The sequence below is a fragment of the Carya illinoinensis genome, chromosome 11 (genome assembly GCF_018687715.1).
Source record: "Carya illinoinensis cultivar Pawnee chromosome 11, C.illinoinensisPawnee_v1, whole genome shotgun sequence".
Lineage (NCBI taxonomy): Eukaryota > Viridiplantae > Streptophyta > Magnoliopsida > Fagales > Juglandaceae > Carya > Carya illinoinensis.
Window position 1 is genome coordinate 18,563,955 of NC_056762.1, and position 12,526 is coordinate 18,576,480.

Sequence of the window (12,526 nt, forward strand, 5' to 3'; positions counted from 1 at the left end):
AATGGGTATCGGTCAGATCGCCGGTTGGCATGAGATAGGCAGGGTGCGGCTAGGTCGTAATAGGATTATATTAGTTTTTCGCTGGTAGCATGATGGGTGCGATCATACCAGCACTAATGCACCGGATCCCATCAGAACTCCGCAGTTAAGCGTGCTTGGGCGAGAGTAGTACTAGGATGGGTGACCTCCTAGGAAGTCCTCGTGTTGCACCCCCCCTTTTAATTTTTACCGCATCTCTGGTCGGATGGACCAGAACGAGAACCAGGGAATGGATTTTTAGGAAAATCGCACCGACCCCATCGCGTAGCCATGGGTATCGGTCAGATCGCCGGTTGGCATGAGATAGGCAGGGTGCGGCTAGGTCGTAATAGGATTATATTAGTTTTTCGCTGGTAGCATGATGGGTGCGATCATACCAGCACTAATGCACCGGATCCCATCAGAACTCCGCAGTTAAGCGTGCTTGGGCGAGAGTAGTACTAGGATGGGTGACCTCCTGGGAAGTCCTCGTGTTGCACCCCCCCTTTTTATTTTTACCGCATCTCCGGTCGGATGGACCGGAACGACAACCGGGCAATGGATTCTTAGGAAAATCGCACCGACCCCATCGCGTAGCAATGGGTATCGATCAGATCGCCGGTTGGCATGGGATAGGCATGGTGCGGCTAGGTCGTAATAGGATTATATTAGTTTTTCGCTGGTAGCATGATGGGTGCGATCATACCAGCACTAATGCACCGGATCCCATCAGAACTCCGCAGTTAAGCGTGCTTGGGCGAGAGTAGTACTAGGATGGGTGACCTCCTGGGAAGTCCTCGTGTTGCACCCCCCCTTTTTATTTTTACCGCATCTCCGGTCGGATGGACCGGAACGACAACCGGGCAATGGATTCTTAGGAAAATCGCACCGACCCCATCGCGTAGCAATGGGTATCGATCAGATCGCCGGTTGGCATGGGATAGGCATGGTGCGGCTAGGTCGTAATAGGATTATATTAGTTTTTCGCTGGTAGCATGATGGGTGCGATCATACCAGCACTAATGCACCGGATCCCATCAGAACTCCGCAGTTAAGCGTGCTTGGGCGAGAGTAGTACTAGGATGGGTGACCTCCTGGGAAGTCCTCGTGTTGCACCCCCCCTTTTTATTTTTACCGCATCTCCGGTCGGATGGACCGGAACGACAACCGGGCAATGGATTCTTAGGAAAATCGCACCGACCCCATCGCTATCAATCAGATCGCCAGTTGGCATGGGATAGGCAGGGTGCGGCTAGGTCGTAATAGGATTATATTAGTTTTTCGCTGGTAGCATGATGGGTGCGATCATACCAGCACTAATGCACCGGATCCCATCAGAACTCCGCAGTTAAGCGTGCTTGGGCGAGAGTAGTACTAGGATGGGTGACCTCCTGGGAAGTCCTCGTGTTGCACCCCCCCTTTTTATTTTTACCGCATCTCCGGTCGGATGGACCGGAACGACAACCGGGCAATGGATTCTTAGGAAAATCGCACCGACCCCATCGCGTAGCAATGGGTATCGATCAGATCGCCGGTTGGCATGGGATAGGCATGGTGCGGCTAGGTCGTAATAGGATTATATTAGTTTTTCGCTGGTAGCATGATGGGTGCGATCATACCAGCACTAATGCACCGGATCCCATCAGAACTCCGCAGTTAAGCGTGCTTGGGCGAGAGTAGTACTAGGATGGGTGACCTCCTGGGAAGTCCTCGTGTTGCACCCCCCCTTTTAATTTTTACCGCATCTCTGGTCGGATGGACCGGAACGAGAACCAGGGAATGGATTTTTAGGAAAATCGCACCGACCCCATCGCGTAGCAATGGGTATCGGTCAGATCGCCGGTTGGCATGAGATAGGCAGGGTGCGGCTAGGTCGTAATAGGATTATATTAGTTTTTCGCTGGTAGAATGATGGGTGCGATCATACCAGCACTAATGCACCGGATCCCATCAGAACTCCGCAGTTAAGCGTGCTTGGGCGAGAGTAGTACTAGGATGGGTGACCTCCTGGGAAGTCCTCGTGTTGCACCCCCCCTTTTTATTTTTACCGCATCTCCGGTCGGATGGACCGGAACGACAACCGGGCAATGGATTCTTAGGAAAATCGCACCGACCCCATCGCGTAGCAATGGGTATCGATCAGATCGCCGGTTGGCATGGGATAGGCATGGTGCGGCTAGGTCGTAATAGGATTATATTAGTTTTTCGCTGGTAGCATGATGGGTGCGATCATACCAGCACTAATGCACCGGATCCCATCAGAACTCCGCAGTTAAGCGTGCTTGGGCGAGAGTAGTACTAGGATGGGTGACCTCCTGGGAAGTCCTCGTGTTGCACCCCCCCTTTTTATTTTTACCGCATCTCCGGTCGGATGGACCGGAACGACAACCGGGCAATGGATTCTTAGGAAAATCGCACCGACCCCATCGCGTAGCAATGGGTATCGATCAGATCGCCGGTTGGCATGGGATAGGCATGGTGCGGCTAGGTCGTAATAGGATTATATTAGTTTTTCGCTGGTAGCATGATGGGTGCGATCATACCAGCACTAATGCACCGGATCCCATCAGAACTCCGCAGTTAAGCGTGCTTGGGCGAGAGTAGTACTAGGATGGGTGACCTCCTGGGAAGTCCTCGTGTTGCACCCCCTCTTTTTATTTTTACCGCATCTCCGGTCGGATGGACCGGAACGACAACCGGGCAATGGATTCTTAGGAAAATCGCACCGACCCCATCGCTATCAATCAGATCGCCAGTTGGCATGGGATAGGCAGGGTGCGGCTAGGTCGTAATAGGATTATATTAGTTTTTCGCTGGTAGCATGATGGGTGCGATCATACCAGCACTAATGCACCGGATCCCATCAGAACTCCGCAGTTAAGCGTGCTTGGGCGAGAGTAGTACTAGGATGGGTGACCTCCTGGGAAGTCCTCGTGTTGCACCCCCCCTTTTTATTTTTACCGCATCTCCGGTCGGATGGACCGGAACGACAACCGGGCAATGGATTCTTAGGAAAATCGCACCGACCCCATCGCGTAGCAATGGGTATCGATCAGATCGCCGGTTGGCATGGGATAGGCATGGTGCGGCTAGGTCGTAATAGGATTATATTAGTTTTTCGCTGGTAGCATGATGGGTGCGATCATACCAGCACTAATGCACCGGATCCCATCAGAACTCCGCAGTTAAGCGTGCTTGGGCGAGAGTAGTACTAGGATGGGTGACCTCCTGGGAAGTCCTCGTGTTGCACCCCCCCTTTTAATTTTTACCGCATCTCTGGTCGGATGGACCGGAACGAGAACCAGGGAATGGATTTTTAGGAAAATCGCACCGACCCCATCGCGTAGCAATGGGTATCGGTCAGATCGCCGGTTGGCATGAGATAGGCAGGGTGCGGCTAGGTCGTAATAGGATTATATTAGTTTTTCGCTGGTAGAATGATGGGTGCGATCATACCAGCACTAATGCACCGGATCCCATCAGAACTCCGCAGTTAAGCGTGCTTGGGCGAGAGTAGTACTAGGATGGGTGACCTCCTGGGAAGTCCTCGTGTTGCACCCCCCCTTTTTATTTTTACCGCATCTCCGGTCGGATGGACCGGAACGACAACCGGGCAATGGATTCTTAGGAAAATCGCACCGACCCCATCGCGTAGCAATGGGTATCGATCAGATCGCCGGTTGGCATGGGATAGGCATGGTGCGGCTAGGTCGTAATAGGATTATATTAGTTTTTCGCTGGTAGCATGACGGGTGCGATCATACCAGCACTAATGCACCGGATCCCATCAGAACTCCGCAGTTAAGCGTGCTTGGGCGAGAGTAGTACTAGGATGGGTGACCTCCTGGGAAGTCCTCGTGTTGCACCCCCCCTTTTTATTTTTACCGCATCTCCGGTCGGATGGACCGGAACGACAACCGGGCAATGGATTCTTAGGAAAATCGCACCGACCCCATCGCGTAGCAATGGGTATCGATCAGATCGCCGGTTGGCATGGGATAGGCAGGGTGCGGCTAGGTCGTAATAGGATTATATTAGTTTTTCGCTGGTAGCATGATGGGTGCGATCATACCAGCACTAATGCGCCGGATCCCATCAGAACTCCGCAGTTAAGCGTGCTTGGGCGAGAGTAGTACTAGGATGGGTGACCTCCTGGGAAGTCCTCGTGTTGCACCCCCCCTTTTAATTTTTACCGCATCTCTGGTCGGATGGACCGGAACGAGAACCAGGGAATGGATTTTTAGGAAAATCGCACCGACCCCATCGCGTAGCAATGGGTATCGGTCAGATCGCCGGTTGGCATGAGATAGGCAGGGTGCGGCTAGGTCGTAATAGGATTATATTAGTTTTTCGCTGGTAGCATGATGGGTGCGATCATACCAGCACTAATGCACCGGATCCCATCAGAACTCCGCAGTCAAGCGTGCTTGGGCGAGAGTAGTACTAGGATGGGTGACCTCCTGGGAAGTCCTCGTGTTGCACCCCCCCTTTTAATTTTTACCGCATCTCTGGTCGGATGGACCGGAACGAGAACCAGGGAATGGATTTTTAGGAAAATCGCACCGACCCCATCGCGTAGCAATGGGTATCGGTCAGATCGCCGGTTGGCATGAGATAGGCAGGGTGCGGCTAGGTCGTAATAGGATTATATTAGTTTTTCGCTGGTAGCATGATGGGTGCGATCATACCAGCACTAATGCACCGGATCCCATCAGAACTCCGCAGTTAAGCGTGCTTGGGCGAGAGTAGTACTAGGATGGGTGACCTCCTGGGAAGTCCTCGTGTTGCACCCCCCCTTTTTATTTTTACCGCATCTCCGGTCGGATGGACCGGAACGACAACCGGGCAATGGATTCTTAGGAAAATCGCACCGACCCCATCGCTATCAATCAGATCGCCAGTTGGCATGGCATAGGCAGGGTGCGGCTAGGTCGTAATAGGATTATATTAGTTTTTCGCTGGTAGCATGATGGGTGCGATCATACCAGCACTAATGCACCGGATCCCATCAGAACTCCGCAGTTAAGCGTGCTTGGGCGAGAGTAGTACTAGGATGGGTGACCTCCTGGGAAGTCCTCGTGTTGCACCCCCCTTTTTTATTTTTACCGCATCTCCGGTCGGATGGACCGGAACGAGTACCGGGCAATGGATTCTTAGGAAAATCGCACCGACCCCATCGCGTAGCAATGGGTATCGATCAGATCGCCGGTTGGCATGGGATAGGCAGGGTGCGGCTAGGTCGTAATAGGATTATATTAGTTTTTCGCTGGTAGCATGATGGGTGCGATCATACCAGCACTAATGCACCGGATCCCATCAGAACTCCGCAGTTAAGCGTGCTTGGGCGAGAGTAGTACTAGGATGGGTGACCTCCTGGGAAGTCCTCGTGTTGCACCCCCCCTTTTTATTTTTACCGCATCTCCGGTCGGATGGACCGGAACGACAACCGGGCAATGGATTCTTAGGAAAATCGCACCGACCCCATCGCGTAGCAATGGGTATCGATCAGATCGCCGGTTGGCATGGGATAGGCATGGTGCGGCTAGGTCGTAATAGGATTATATTAGTTTTTCGCTGGTAGCATGATGGGTGCGATCATACCAGCACTAATGCACCGGATCCCATCAGAACTCCGCAGTTAAGCGTGCTTGGGAGAGAGTAGTACTAGGATGGGTGACCTCCTGGGAAGTCCTCGTGTTGCACCCCCCCTTTTTATTTTTACCGCATCTCCGGTCGGATGGACCGGAACGACAACCGGGCAATGGATTCTTAAGAAAATCGCACCGACCCCATCGCGTAGCAATGGGTATCGATCAGATCGCCGGTTGGCATGGGATAGGCATGGTGCGGCTAGGTCGTAATAGGATTATATTAGTTTTTCGCTGGTAGCATGATGGGTGCGATCATACCAGCACTAATGCACCGGATCCCATCAGAACTCCGCAGTTAAGCGTGCTTGGGCGAGAGTAGTACTAGGATGGGTGACCTCCTGGGAAGTCCTCGTGTTGCACCCCCCCTTTTTATTTTTACCGCATCTCCGGTCGGATGGACCGGAACGACAACCGGGCAATGGATTCTTAGGAAAATCGCACCGACCCCATCGCTATCAATCAGATCGCCAGTTGGCATGGGATAGGCAGGGTGCGGCTAGGTCGTAATAGGATTATATTAGTTTTTCGCTGGTAGCATGATGGGTGCGATCATACCAGCACTAATGCACCGGATCCCATCAGAACTCCGCAGTTAAGCGTGCTTGGGCGAGAGTAGTACTAGGATGGGTGACCTCCTGGGAAGTCCTCGTGTTGCACCCCCCGTTTTTATTTTTACCGCATCTCCGGTCGGATGGACCGGAACGAGTACCGGGCAATGGATTCTTAGGAAAATCGCACCGACCCCATCGCGTAGCAATGGGTATCGATCAGATCGCCGGTTGGCATGGGATAGGCATGGTGCGGCTAGGTCGTAATAGGATTATATTAGTTTTTCGCTGGTAGCATGATGGGTGCGATCATACCAGCACTAATGCACCGGATCCCATCAGAACTCCGCAGTTAAGCGTGCTTGGGCGAGAGTAGTACTAGGATGGGTGACCTCCTGGGAAGTCCTCGTGTTGCACCCCTCCTTTTTATTTTTACCGCATCTCCGGTCGGATGGACCGGAACGACAACCGGGCAATGGATTCTTAGGAAAATCGCACCGACCCCATCGCGTAGCAATGGGTATCGATCAGATCGCCGGTTGGCATGGGATAGGCATGGTGCGGCTAGGTCGTAATAGGATTATATTAGTTTTTCGCTGGTAGCATGATGGGTGCGATCCTACCAGCACTAATGCACCGGATCCCATCAGAACTCCGCAGTTAAGCGTGCTTGGGCGAGAGTAGTACTAGGATGGGTGACCTCCTGGGAAGTCCTCGTGTTGCACCCCCCCTTTTTATTTTTACCGCATCTCCGGTCGGATGGACCGGAACGACAACCGGGCAATGGATTCTTAGGAAAATCGCACCGACCCCATCGCTATCAATCAGATCGCCAGTTGGCATGGGATAGGCAGGGTGCGGCTAGGTCGTAATAGGATTATATTAGTTTTTCGCTGGTAGCATGATGGGTGCGATCATACCAGCACTAATGCACCGGATCCCATCAGAACTCCGTAGTTAAGCGTGCTTGGGCGAGAGTAGTACTAGGATGGGTGACCTCCTGGGAAGTCCTCGTGTTGCACCCCCCCTTTTAATTTTTACCGCATCTCTGGTCGGATGGACCGGAACGAGAACCAGGGAATGGATTTTTAGGAAAATCGCACCGACCCCATCGCGTAGCAATGGGTATCGGTCAGATCGCCGGTTGGCATGAGATAGGCAGGGTGCGGCTAGGTCGTAATAGGATTATATTAGTTTTTCGCTGGTAGAATGATGGGTGCGATCATACCAGCACTAATGCACCGGATCCCATCAGAACTCCGCAGTTAAGCGTGCTTGGGCGAGAGTAGTACTAGGATGGGTGACCTCCTGGGAAGTCCTCGTGTTGCACCCCCCCTTTTTATTTTTACCGCATCTCCGGTCGGATGGACCGGAACGACAACCGGGCAATGGATTCTTAGGAAAATCGCACCGACCCCATCGCGTAGCAATGGGTATCGATCAGATCGCCGGTTGGCATGGGATAGGCATGGTGCGGCTAGGTCGTAATAGGATTATATTAGTTTTTCGCTGGTAGCATGACGGGTGCGATCATACCAGCACTAATGCACCGGATCCCATCAGAACTCCGCAGTTAAGCGTGCTTGGGCGAGAGTAGTACTAGGATGGGTGACCTCCTGGGAAGTCCTCGTGTTGCACCCCCCCTTTTTATTTTTACCGCATCTCCGGTCGGATGGACCGGAACGACAACCGGGCAATGGATTCTTAGGAAAATCGCACCGACCCCATCGCGTAGCAATGGGTATCGATCAGATCGCCGGTTGGCATGGGATAGGCAGGGTGCGGCTAGGTCGTAATAGGATTATATTAGTTTTTCGCTGGTAGAATGATGGGTGCGATCATACCAGCACTAATGCACCGGATCCCATCAGAACTCCGCAGTTAAGCGTGCTTGGGCGAGAGTAGTACTAGGATGGGTGACCTCCTGGGAAGTCCTCGTGTTGCACCCCCCCTTTTTATTTTTACCGCATCTCCGGTCGGATGGACCGGAACGACAACCGGGCAATGGATTCTTAGGAAAATCGCACCGACCCCATCGCGTAGCAATGGGTATCGATCAGATCGCCGGTTGGCATGGGATAGGCAGGGTGCGGCTAGGTCGTAATAGGATTATATTAGTTTTTCGCTGGTAGCATGATGGGTGCGATCATACCAGCACTAATGCACCGGATCCCATCAGAACTCCGCAGTTAAGCGTGCTTGGGCGAGAGTAGTACTAGGATGGGTGACCTCCTGGGAAGTCCTCGTGTTGCACCCCCCCTTTTAATTTTTACCGCATCTCTGGTCGGATGGACCGGAACGAGAACCAGGGAATGGATTTTTAGGAAAATCGCACCGACCCCATCGCGTAGCAATGGGTATCGGTCAGATCGCCGGTTGGCATGAGATAGGCAGGGTGCGGCTAGGTCGTAATAGGATTATATTAGTTTTTCGCTGGTAGCATGATGGGTGCGATCATACCAGCACTAATGCACCGGATCCCATCAGAACTCCGCAGTTAAGCGTGCTTGGGCGAGAGTAGTACTAGGATGGGTGACCTCCTGGGAAGTCCTCGTGTTGCACCCCCCCTTTTAATTTTTACCGCATCTCTGGTCGGATGGACCGGAACGAGAACCAGGGAATGGATTTTTAGGAAAATCGCACCGACCCCATCGCGTAGCAATGGGTATCGGTCAGATCGCCGGTTGGCATGAGATAGGCAGGGTGCGGCTAGGTCGTAATAGGATTATATTAGTTTTTCGCTGGTAGCATGATGGGTGCGATCATACCAGCACTAATGCACCGGATCCCATCAGAACTCCGCAGTTAAGCGTGCTTGGGCGAGAGTAGTACTAGGATGGGTGACCTCCTGGGAAGTCCTCGTGTTGCACCCCCCCTTTTTATTTTTACCGCATCTCCGGTCGGATGGACCGGAACGACAACCGGGCAATGGATTCTTAGGAAAATCGCACCGACCCCATCGCTATCAATCAGATCGCCAGTTGGCATGGGATAGGCAGGGTGCGGCTAGGTCGTAATAGGATTATATTAGTTTTTCGCTGGTAGCATGATGGGTGCGATCATACCAGCACTAATGCACCGGATCCCATCAGAACTCCGCAGTTAAGCGTGCTTGGGCGAGAGTAGTACTAGGATGGGTGACCTCCTGGGAAGTCCTCGTGTTGCACCCCCCCTTTTTATTTTTACCGCATCTCCGGTCGGATGGACCGGAACGACAACCGGGCAATGGATTCTTAGGAAAATCGCACCGACCCCATCGCGTAGCAATGGGTATCGATCAGATCGCCGGTTGGCATGGGATAGGCATGGTGCGGCTAGGTCGTAATAGGATTATATTAGTTTTTCGCTGGTAGCATGATGGGTGCGATCATACCAGCACTAATGCACCGGATCCCATCAGAACTCCGCAGTTAAGCGTGCTTGGGCGAGAGTAGTACTAGGATGGGTGACCTCCTGGGAAGTCCTCGTGTTGCACCCCCCCTTTTAATTTTTACCGCATCTCTGGTCGGATGGACCGGAACGAGAACCAGGGAATGGATTTTTAGGAAAATCGCACCGACCCCATCGTGTAGCAATGGGTATCGGTCAGATCGCCGGTTGGCATGAGATAGGCAGGGTGCGGCTAGGTCGTAATAGGATTATATTAGTTTTTCGCTGGTAGAATGATGGGTGCGATCATACCAGCACTAATGCACCGGATCCCATCAGAACTCCGCAGTTAAGCGTGCTTGGGCGAGAGTAGTACTAGGATGGGTGACCTCCTGGGAAGTCCTCGTGTTGCACCCCCCCTTTTAATTTTTACCGCATCTCTGGTCGGATGGACCGGAACGAGAACCAGGGAATGGATTTTTAGGAAAATCGCACCGACCCCATCGCGTAGCAATGGGTATCGGTCAGATCGCCGGTTGGCATGAGATAGGCAGGGTGCGGCTAGGTCGTAATAGGATTATATTAGTTTTTCGCTGGTAGCATGATGGGTGCGATCATACCAGCACTAATGCACCGGATCCCATCAGAACTCCGCAGTTAAGCGTGCTTGGGCGAGAGTAGTACTAGGATGGGTGACCTCCTGGGAAGTCCTCGTGTTGCACCCCCCCTTTTTATTTTTACCGCATCTCCGGTCGGATGGACCGGAACGACAACCGGGCAATGGATTCTTAGGAAAATCGCACCGACCCCATCGCTATCAATCAGATCGCCAGTTGGCATGGGATAGGCAGGGTGCGGCTAGGTCGTAATAGGATTATATTAGTTTTTCGCTGGTAGCATGATGGGTGCGATCATACCAGCACTAATGCACCGGATCCCATCAGAACTCCGCAGTTAAGCGTGCTTGGGCGAGAGTAGTACTAGGATGGGTGACCTCCTGGGAAGTCCTCGTGTTGCACCCCCCCTTTTTATTTTTACCGCATCTCCGGTCGGATGGACCGGAACGACAACCGGGCAATGGATTCTTAGGAAAATCGCACCGACCCCATCGCGTAGCAATGGGTATCGATCAGATCGCCGGTTGGCATGGGATAGGCATGGTGCGGCTAGGTCGTAATAGGATTATATTAGTTTTTCGCTGGTAGCATGACGGGTGCGATCATACCAGCACTAATGCACCGGATCCCATCAGAACTCCGCAGTTAAGCGTGCTTGGGCGAGAGTAGTACTAGGATGGGTGACCTCCTGGGAAGTCCTCGTGTTGCACCCCCCCTTTTTATTTTTACCGCATCTCCGGTCGGATGGACCGGAACGACAACCGGGCAATGGATTCTTAGGAAAATCGCACCGACCCCATCGCGTAGCAATGGGTATCGATCAGATCGCCGGTTGGCATGGGATAGGCAGGGTGCGGCTAGGTCGTAATAGGATTATATTAGTTTTTCGCTGGTAGCATGATGGGTGCGATCATACCAGCACTAATGCACCGGATCCCATCAGAACTCCGCAGTTAAGCGTGCTTGGGCGAGAGTAGTACTAGGATGGGTGACCTCCTGGGAAGTCCTCGTGTTGCACCCCCCCTTTTAATTTTTACCGCATCTCTGGTCGGATGGACCGGAACGAGAACCAGGGAATGGATTTTTAGGAAAATCGCACCGACCCCATCGCGTAGCAATGGGTATCGGTCAGATCGCCGGTTGGCATGAGATAGGCAGGGTGCGGCTAGGTCGTAATAGGATTATATTAGTTTTTCGCTGGTAGCATGATGGGTGCGATCATACCAGCACTAATGCACCGGATCCCATCAGAACTCCGCAGTTAAGCGTGCTTGGGCGAGAGTAGTACTAGGATGGGTGACCTCCTGGGAAGTCCTCGTGTTGCACCCCCCCTTTTAATTTTTACCGCATCTCTGGTCGGATGGACCGGAACGAGAACCAGGGAATGGATTTTTAGGAAAATCGCACCGACCCCATCGCGTAGCAATGGGTATCGGTCAGATCGCCGGTTGGCATGAGATAGGCAGGGTGCGGCTAGGTCGTAATAGGATTATATTAGTTTTTCGCTGGTAGCATGATGGGTGCGATCATACCAGCACTAATGCACCGGATCCCATCAGAACTCCGCAGTTAAGCGTGCTTGGGCGAGAGTAGTACTAGGATGGGTGACCTCCTGGGAAGTCCTCGTGTTGCACCCCCCCTTTTTATTTTTACCGCATCTCCGGTCGGATGGACCGGAACGACAACCGGGCAATGGATTCTTAGGAAAATCGCACCGACCCCATCGCTATCAATCAGATCGCCAGTTGGCATGGGATAGGCAGGGTGCGGCTAGGTCGTAATAGGATTATATTAGTTTTTCGCTGGTAGCATGATGGGTGCGATCATACCAGCACTAATGCACCGGATCCCATCAGAACTCCGCAGTTAAGCGTGCTTGGGCGAGAGTAGTACTAGGATGGGTGACCTCCTGGGAAGTCCTCGTGTTGCACCCCCCTTTTTTATTTTTACCGCATCTCCGGTCGGATGGACCGGAACGAGTACCGGGCAATGGATTCTTAGGAAAATCGCACCGACCCCATCGCGTAGCAATGGGTATCGATCAGATCGCCGGTTGGCATGGGATAGGCAGGGTGCGGCTAGGTCGTAATAGGATTATATTAGTTTTTCGCTGGTAGCATGATGGGTGCGATCATACCAGCACTAATGCACCGGATCCCATCAGAACTCCGCAGTTAAGCGTGCTTGGGCGAGAGTAGTACTAGGATGGGTGACCTCCTGGGAAGTCCTCGTGTTGCACCCCCCCTTTTTATTTTTACCGCATCTCCGGTCGGATGGACCGGAACGACAACCGGGCAATGGATTCTTAGGAAAATCGCACCGA

At 52.6% G+C, this 12,526-nt stretch overlaps 41 non-coding genes across 41 annotated transcripts; all 41 read left to right on the plus strand.

The window, feature by feature from the left end:
- The first annotated feature begins 94 nt into the window (after positions 1 to 94).
- LOC122287484 lies at positions 95 to 213 on the plus strand. The gene has a single exon (XR_006234776.1). It is a non-coding gene; the product is annotated as a 5S ribosomal RNA (ribosomal RNA).
- Positions 214 to 402: 189 nt separating this feature from the next.
- Positions 403 to 521, plus strand: LOC122283712. Its single transcript, XR_006231106.1, has one exon. It is a non-coding gene; the product is annotated as a 5S ribosomal RNA (ribosomal RNA).
- Positions 522 to 710: 189 nt separating this feature from the next.
- On the plus strand, positions 711 to 829 carry LOC122283713. Its single transcript, XR_006231107.1, has one exon. It is a non-coding gene; the product is annotated as a 5S ribosomal RNA (ribosomal RNA).
- A 189-nt stretch (positions 830 to 1,018) lies between these two features.
- LOC122283715 lies at positions 1,019 to 1,137 on the plus strand. Its single transcript, XR_006231109.1, has one exon. It is a non-coding gene; the product is annotated as a 5S ribosomal RNA (ribosomal RNA).
- A 178-nt stretch (positions 1,138 to 1,315) lies between these two features.
- On the plus strand, positions 1,316 to 1,434 carry LOC122283716. The gene has a single exon (XR_006231110.1). It is a non-coding gene; the product is annotated as a 5S ribosomal RNA (ribosomal RNA).
- Positions 1,435 to 1,623: 189 nt separating this feature from the next.
- Positions 1,624 to 1,742, plus strand: LOC122283717. Its single transcript, XR_006231111.1, has one exon. It is a non-coding gene; the product is annotated as a 5S ribosomal RNA (ribosomal RNA).
- Positions 1,743 to 1,931: 189 nt separating this feature from the next.
- LOC122283718 lies at positions 1,932 to 2,050 on the plus strand. Its single transcript, XR_006231112.1, has one exon. It is a non-coding gene; the product is annotated as a 5S ribosomal RNA (ribosomal RNA).
- A 189-nt stretch (positions 2,051 to 2,239) lies between these two features.
- LOC122283719 lies at positions 2,240 to 2,358 on the plus strand. The gene has a single exon (XR_006231113.1). It is a non-coding gene; the product is annotated as a 5S ribosomal RNA (ribosomal RNA).
- Positions 2,359 to 2,547: 189 nt separating this feature from the next.
- Positions 2,548 to 2,666, plus strand: LOC122283720. Its single transcript, XR_006231114.1, has one exon. It is a non-coding gene; the product is annotated as a 5S ribosomal RNA (ribosomal RNA).
- A 178-nt stretch (positions 2,667 to 2,844) lies between these two features.
- LOC122283721 lies at positions 2,845 to 2,963 on the plus strand. The gene has a single exon (XR_006231115.1). It is a non-coding gene; the product is annotated as a 5S ribosomal RNA (ribosomal RNA).
- Positions 2,964 to 3,152: 189 nt separating this feature from the next.
- On the plus strand, positions 3,153 to 3,271 carry LOC122283722. The gene has a single exon (XR_006231116.1). It is a non-coding gene; the product is annotated as a 5S ribosomal RNA (ribosomal RNA).
- Positions 3,272 to 3,460: 189 nt separating this feature from the next.
- Positions 3,461 to 3,579, plus strand: LOC122283723. The gene has a single exon (XR_006231117.1). It is a non-coding gene; the product is annotated as a 5S ribosomal RNA (ribosomal RNA).
- A 189-nt stretch (positions 3,580 to 3,768) lies between these two features.
- LOC122283724 lies at positions 3,769 to 3,887 on the plus strand. The gene has a single exon (XR_006231118.1). It is a non-coding gene; the product is annotated as a 5S ribosomal RNA (ribosomal RNA).
- A 189-nt stretch (positions 3,888 to 4,076) lies between these two features.
- On the plus strand, positions 4,077 to 4,195 carry LOC122287297. The gene has a single exon (XR_006234597.1). It is a non-coding gene; the product is annotated as a 5S ribosomal RNA (ribosomal RNA).
- Positions 4,196 to 4,384: 189 nt separating this feature from the next.
- Positions 4,385 to 4,503, plus strand: LOC122287447. The gene has a single exon (XR_006234741.1). It is a non-coding gene; the product is annotated as a 5S ribosomal RNA (ribosomal RNA).
- A 189-nt stretch (positions 4,504 to 4,692) lies between these two features.
- LOC122283726 lies at positions 4,693 to 4,811 on the plus strand. The gene has a single exon (XR_006231120.1). It is a non-coding gene; the product is annotated as a 5S ribosomal RNA (ribosomal RNA).
- A 178-nt stretch (positions 4,812 to 4,989) lies between these two features.
- On the plus strand, positions 4,990 to 5,108 carry LOC122283727. The gene has a single exon (XR_006231121.1). It is a non-coding gene; the product is annotated as a 5S ribosomal RNA (ribosomal RNA).
- A 189-nt stretch (positions 5,109 to 5,297) lies between these two features.
- LOC122283728 lies at positions 5,298 to 5,416 on the plus strand. The gene has a single exon (XR_006231122.1). It is a non-coding gene; the product is annotated as a 5S ribosomal RNA (ribosomal RNA).
- Positions 5,417 to 5,605: 189 nt separating this feature from the next.
- Positions 5,606 to 5,724, plus strand: LOC122288621. The gene has a single exon (XR_006235877.1). It is a non-coding gene; the product is annotated as a 5S ribosomal RNA (ribosomal RNA).
- Positions 5,725 to 5,913: 189 nt separating this feature from the next.
- On the plus strand, positions 5,914 to 6,032 carry LOC122283729. Its single transcript, XR_006231123.1, has one exon. It is a non-coding gene; the product is annotated as a 5S ribosomal RNA (ribosomal RNA).
- A 178-nt stretch (positions 6,033 to 6,210) lies between these two features.
- On the plus strand, positions 6,211 to 6,329 carry LOC122283730. Its single transcript, XR_006231124.1, has one exon. It is a non-coding gene; the product is annotated as a 5S ribosomal RNA (ribosomal RNA).
- A 189-nt stretch (positions 6,330 to 6,518) lies between these two features.
- On the plus strand, positions 6,519 to 6,637 carry LOC122283732. Its single transcript, XR_006231126.1, has one exon. It is a non-coding gene; the product is annotated as a 5S ribosomal RNA (ribosomal RNA).
- A 189-nt stretch (positions 6,638 to 6,826) lies between these two features.
- LOC122287852 lies at positions 6,827 to 6,945 on the plus strand. Its single transcript, XR_006235136.1, has one exon. It is a non-coding gene; the product is annotated as a 5S ribosomal RNA (ribosomal RNA).
- A 178-nt stretch (positions 6,946 to 7,123) lies between these two features.
- Positions 7,124 to 7,242, plus strand: LOC122287010. Its single transcript, XR_006234319.1, has one exon. It is a non-coding gene; the product is annotated as a 5S ribosomal RNA (ribosomal RNA).
- A 189-nt stretch (positions 7,243 to 7,431) lies between these two features.
- LOC122283733 lies at positions 7,432 to 7,550 on the plus strand. Its single transcript, XR_006231127.1, has one exon. It is a non-coding gene; the product is annotated as a 5S ribosomal RNA (ribosomal RNA).
- A 189-nt stretch (positions 7,551 to 7,739) lies between these two features.
- LOC122283734 lies at positions 7,740 to 7,858 on the plus strand. Its single transcript, XR_006231128.1, has one exon. It is a non-coding gene; the product is annotated as a 5S ribosomal RNA (ribosomal RNA).
- A 189-nt stretch (positions 7,859 to 8,047) lies between these two features.
- Positions 8,048 to 8,166, plus strand: LOC122283736. The gene has a single exon (XR_006231129.1). It is a non-coding gene; the product is annotated as a 5S ribosomal RNA (ribosomal RNA).
- A 189-nt stretch (positions 8,167 to 8,355) lies between these two features.
- LOC122283737 lies at positions 8,356 to 8,474 on the plus strand. Its single transcript, XR_006231130.1, has one exon. It is a non-coding gene; the product is annotated as a 5S ribosomal RNA (ribosomal RNA).
- Positions 8,475 to 8,663: 189 nt separating this feature from the next.
- On the plus strand, positions 8,664 to 8,782 carry LOC122283739. Its single transcript, XR_006231132.1, has one exon. It is a non-coding gene; the product is annotated as a 5S ribosomal RNA (ribosomal RNA).
- Positions 8,783 to 8,971: 189 nt separating this feature from the next.
- LOC122283740 lies at positions 8,972 to 9,090 on the plus strand. Its single transcript, XR_006231133.1, has one exon. It is a non-coding gene; the product is annotated as a 5S ribosomal RNA (ribosomal RNA).
- A 178-nt stretch (positions 9,091 to 9,268) lies between these two features.
- On the plus strand, positions 9,269 to 9,387 carry LOC122283741. Its single transcript, XR_006231134.1, has one exon. It is a non-coding gene; the product is annotated as a 5S ribosomal RNA (ribosomal RNA).
- A 189-nt stretch (positions 9,388 to 9,576) lies between these two features.
- On the plus strand, positions 9,577 to 9,695 carry LOC122283742. The gene has a single exon (XR_006231135.1). It is a non-coding gene; the product is annotated as a 5S ribosomal RNA (ribosomal RNA).
- A 189-nt stretch (positions 9,696 to 9,884) lies between these two features.
- Positions 9,885 to 10,003, plus strand: LOC122283743. Its single transcript, XR_006231136.1, has one exon. It is a non-coding gene; the product is annotated as a 5S ribosomal RNA (ribosomal RNA).
- Positions 10,004 to 10,192: 189 nt separating this feature from the next.
- LOC122283744 lies at positions 10,193 to 10,311 on the plus strand. Its single transcript, XR_006231137.1, has one exon. It is a non-coding gene; the product is annotated as a 5S ribosomal RNA (ribosomal RNA).
- Positions 10,312 to 10,489: 178 nt separating this feature from the next.
- Positions 10,490 to 10,608, plus strand: LOC122283745. Its single transcript, XR_006231138.1, has one exon. It is a non-coding gene; the product is annotated as a 5S ribosomal RNA (ribosomal RNA).
- Positions 10,609 to 10,797: 189 nt separating this feature from the next.
- On the plus strand, positions 10,798 to 10,916 carry LOC122283746. The gene has a single exon (XR_006231139.1). It is a non-coding gene; the product is annotated as a 5S ribosomal RNA (ribosomal RNA).
- A 189-nt stretch (positions 10,917 to 11,105) lies between these two features.
- LOC122283747 lies at positions 11,106 to 11,224 on the plus strand. The gene has a single exon (XR_006231140.1). It is a non-coding gene; the product is annotated as a 5S ribosomal RNA (ribosomal RNA).
- A 189-nt stretch (positions 11,225 to 11,413) lies between these two features.
- Positions 11,414 to 11,532, plus strand: LOC122283748. The gene has a single exon (XR_006231141.1). It is a non-coding gene; the product is annotated as a 5S ribosomal RNA (ribosomal RNA).
- A 189-nt stretch (positions 11,533 to 11,721) lies between these two features.
- LOC122283750 lies at positions 11,722 to 11,840 on the plus strand. Its single transcript, XR_006231143.1, has one exon. It is a non-coding gene; the product is annotated as a 5S ribosomal RNA (ribosomal RNA).
- A 178-nt stretch (positions 11,841 to 12,018) lies between these two features.
- Positions 12,019 to 12,137, plus strand: LOC122283752. Its single transcript, XR_006231144.1, has one exon. It is a non-coding gene; the product is annotated as a 5S ribosomal RNA (ribosomal RNA).
- Positions 12,138 to 12,326: 189 nt separating this feature from the next.
- On the plus strand, positions 12,327 to 12,445 carry LOC122283753. The gene has a single exon (XR_006231145.1). It is a non-coding gene; the product is annotated as a 5S ribosomal RNA (ribosomal RNA).
- Positions 12,446 to 12,526: the final 81 nt, after the last annotated feature.